The sequence below is a fragment of the Arachis stenosperma genome, chromosome 2 (genome assembly GCF_014773155.1).
Source record: "Arachis stenosperma cultivar V10309 chromosome 2, arast.V10309.gnm1.PFL2, whole genome shotgun sequence".
Classification (NCBI taxonomy): domain Eukaryota; kingdom Viridiplantae; phylum Streptophyta; class Magnoliopsida; order Fabales; family Fabaceae; genus Arachis; species Arachis stenosperma.
This window is the reverse complement of record NC_080378.1, coordinates 44,769,925-44,774,227: the sequence shown is the minus strand read 5'-3', so window position 1 is coordinate 44,774,227 and position 4,303 is coordinate 44,769,925. Positions and strand designations below refer to the sequence as shown.

General features: G+C 43.5%; 1 non-coding gene across 1 annotated transcript; it reads right to left on the bottom strand.

The window, feature by feature from the left end:
• Positions 1-219: 219 nt before the first annotated feature.
• On the bottom strand, positions 220-327 carry LOC130964028 (small nucleolar RNA R71). The gene has a single exon (XR_009080141.1). It is a non-coding gene; the product is annotated as a small nucleolar RNA R71 (small nucleolar RNA).
• Positions 328-4,303: the final 3,976 nt, after the last annotated feature.

Sequence of the window (4,303 nt, the reverse complement as noted above, 5' to 3'; positions counted from 1 at the left end):
GAAGATCCTCATCTGTTCTTAGCTGAATTCTTGCAAATCTGTGACACTGTCAAGACTAATGGGGTTGACCCTGAGGTCTACAGACTTATGCTATTCCCTTTTGCTGTAAGAGACAGAGCTAAGACATGGTTGGACTCACAACCTAAAGAAAGCCTGAACTCTTGGGAAAAGCTAGTCAATGCCTTCTTGGCAAAGTTCTTTCCACCTCAAAAATTGAGTAAGCTTAGAGTGGAAGTCCAAACCTTCAGACAGAAGGAAGGAGAATCCCTCTATGAAGCTTGGGAAAGATACAAACAATTGATCAGAAAATGTCCTTCTGACATGCTTTCTGAATGGAGCATCATAGGTATTTTCTATGATGGTCTCTCTGAACTGTCCAAGATGTCATTGGATAGCTCTGCTGGAGGATCTCTTCATCTGAAGAAGACGCCTACAGAAGCTCAAGAGCTAATTGAAATGGTTGCAAATAACCAATTCATGTACACTTCTGAAAGGAATCCTGTGAACAATGGGACAAATCAGAAGAAAGGAGTTCTTGAGATTGATACTCTGAATGCCATATTGGCTCAGAACAAGATATTGGCTCAGCAAGTCAATTTGATTTCTCAAAGTCTGTCTGGAATGCAAAATGCACCAAGCAGTACTAAGGATGCTTCATCTGAAGAAGAAGCTTATGATCCTGAGAACCCCTCAATGGAAGAGGTGAATTACATAGGAGAACCCTATGGAAACACCTATAATTCTTCATGGAGAAATCATCCAAATTTCTCATGGAAGGATCAACAGAGACCTCAACAAGGTTTCAACAACAATAATGGTGGAAGAAACAGGTTTAGCAATGGCAAGCCTTTTCCATCATCTTCTCAGCAACAGACAGAGAATTCTAAGCAGAACCACTCTGACTTAGCAACCATGGTCTCTGATCTAATCAAAACCACTCAAAGTTTCATAAATGAAACAAGGTCCTCCATTAGAAACTTGGAGGCACAAGTGGGACAGCTGAGCAAGAAAATTACTGAACTCCCTCCTAGTACTCTTCCAAGCAATACAGAAGAAAATCCAAAAGGAGAGTGCAAGGCCATCAACATGGCCGAATTTGGAGAGGAAGGAGAGGCAGTGAACGCCATTGAGGAAGACCTCAATGGACGTTCACTGGCTTCCAATGAGTTCCCTAATGAGGAACCATGGGAATCTGAGGCTCAAAATGAGACCATAGAGATTCCACTGGACTTACTTCTGCCATTCATGAGCTCTGATGAGTATTCTTCCTCTGAAGAGGATGAGTATGTCACTGAAGAGCAAGTTGCTAAATACCTTGGAGCAATCATGAAGCTAAATGACAAGTTGTTTGGTAATGAGACTTGGGAGGATGAACCCCCTTTGCTCACCAAAGAACTGGATGACTTGTCTAGGCAGAAATTACCTCAAAAGAGACAAGATCCTGGGAAGTTTTCAATACCTTGCACCATAGGCACCATGACCTTCAAAAAGGCTCTCTGTGACCTAGGGTCAAGTGTAAACCTCATGCCTCTTTCTATAATGGAGAAGCTAGGGATCTTTGAGGTACAAGCTGCAAGACTCTCACTAGAGATGGCAGACAATTCAAGAAAACAAGCTTATGGACTTGTAGAGGATGTTTTGGTAAAGATTGAAGACCATTACATCCCTGCTGATTTCATAGTCTTAGAGACTGGGAAGTGCATGGATGAATCCATCATCCTTGGCAGACCCTTCCTAGCCACAGCAAAGGCTGTGATTGATGTTGACAGAGGAGAATTGATCATTCTAGTGAATGAAGGATCCTTTGTGTTTAAGGCTCAAGGATATCCCTCTGTCACCATGGAGAGGAAGCATGAAGAGCTTCTCTCAAAGCAGAGTCAAACAGAGCCCCCACAGTCAAACTCTAAGTTTGGTGTTGGGAGGCCACAACCAAACTCTAAGTTTGGTGTTGAACCCCCACATTCAAACTCTAAGTTTGGTGTTGGGAGGTTCCAACATTGCTCTGAGTATCTGTGCGGCTCCATGAGAGCCCTATGTCAAGCTACTGACATTAAAGAAGCGCTTGTTGGGAGGCAACCCAATGTTATATTTTACCTATTTTCCTTTGTTATTTTATGTTTTCTGTAGGTTGATGATCATAAGAAGTCACAAAATCAATTGAAAAAGCAAAAACAGAATGAAAAACAGGAAGAAAAATAGCACACCCTGGAGGAAGAACCTACTGGCGTTTAAACGCCAGTAAGGCTAGCAGATGGGCGTTTAACGCCCAGTCTGGCACCATTCTGGGCGTTTAACGCCAGAAAGGGGCACCAGACTGGCGTTAAACGCCAGAAAAGGGCAAGCACTTGGCGTTAAATGCCAGAAATGGGCACCAGCCCGGCGTTTAACGCCAGAATTGGCTCAAAACGCATTTTTGCATGCCATTTGGTGCAGGGATGACTTTTCCTTGACACCTCAGGATCTGTGGACCCCACAGGATCCCCACCAACCCCACCACCCTCTTTCTTCTTCACCCATTCACCAATCACCTTAATACCTCTTCCCCAAAAACCCTTCACCTATCAAATCCCATCTTTCTCTTCACCACTCACATCCATCCTTCATAAAACCCCACCTACCTCACAATTCAAAATTCAAACCACTTTCCCTCCCAAACCCACCCATAACGGCCGAACCCTACCCCTCCCCTCACCCCTATATAAACCGATCTTCACTCCTTCATTTTCACACACCCTAAACACTACTTCTTCCCCCTTTTGGCCGAACCACATAGCCTCCTCCATCTCCTCCATTTTCTTCTTCTTCTACTCTATTCTTTCTTCTTTTTCTCAAGGACGAGCAAACCTTTTAAGTTTGGTGTGGTAAAAGCATTGCTTTTTGTTTTTCCATAACCATTTATGGCATCCAAGGCCGGAGAAACCTCTAGAAAGAGGAAAGGGAAGGCAAAAGCTTCCACCTCCGAGTCATGGGAGATGGAGAGATTCATCTCAAGGGTGCATCAAGACCACTTCTATGAAGTAGTGGCCTTGAAGAAGGTGATCCCCGAGGTCCCTTTCAAACTCAAAAAGAGTAAATATCCGGAGATCCGACATGAGATTCGAAGAAGAGGTTGGGAAGTTCTTACCAACCCCATTCAACAAGTCGGAATCTTAATGGTTCAAGAGTTCTATGCCAATGCATGGATCACCAAGAGCCATGATCAAAGTGTGAACCCGAACCCAAAGAATTGGCTTACAATGGTTCGGGGGGAATACTTAGATTTTAGTCCGGAAAATGTGAGGTTGGCATTCAACTTGCCCATGATGCAAGGAGATGAACATCCTTACACAAGAAGGGTCAACTTTGATCAAAGGTTGGACCAAGTCCTCACTGACATTTGTGAAGAGGGTGCCCAATGGAAGAGAGATTCAAGAGGGAAGCCGGTTCAATTGAGAAGGCATGACCTCAAGCCCGTGGCTAGAGGATGGTTGGAGTTTATCCAACGCTCAATCATTCCCACTAGCAACCGGTCCGAAGTTACTCTAGACCGGGCCATCATGAGTCATAGCATCATGATTGGAGAGGAAGTGGAAGTTCATGAGGTTATAGCCCAAGACTCTATAAGGTGGCGGACAAGTCTTCCACCTTGGCAAGGTTAGCCTTTCCTCATCTCATTTGTCACCTCTGTTATTCAGTTGGAGTGGACATAGAAGGAGACATCCTCATTGATGAGGACAAGCCCATCACTAAGAAAAGGATGGAGCAAACAAGAGACCCCACTCATCATGAAATCCCTGAGATGCCTCAAGGGATGCACTTTCCTCCACAAAACTATTGGGAGCAAATCAACACCTCCCTAGGAGAATTGAGCTCCAACATGGGACAACTAAGGGTGGAACACCAAGAACATTCCATCCTCCTCCATGAAATTAGAGAAGATCAAAGAATCATGAGAGAGGAGCAACAAAGGCAAGGAAGAGACATTGAGGAGCTCAAGCACTCCATAAGATCTTCAAGAGGAAGAACAAGCCGCCATCACTGAGGTGGACCCGTTCTTTAATCTCCTTGTTCTTTATTTTCTTGTTTTTTCGAATTTTCATGCTTATGTTTATCCATGTTTGTGTCTTATGATCATTAGTGTCTTAGTGTCTATGCCTTAAAGTTATGAATGTCCTATGAATCCATCACCTTTCTTAACTGAAAAATGTTCTTAATTGAACAAAGAGAAGAATTGCATGAATTTTGAATTTTATAACAGATTAATTATTTTGATGTGGTGGCAACACTTTTGTTTTCTGAATGTATGCTTGAACAGTGCATATGT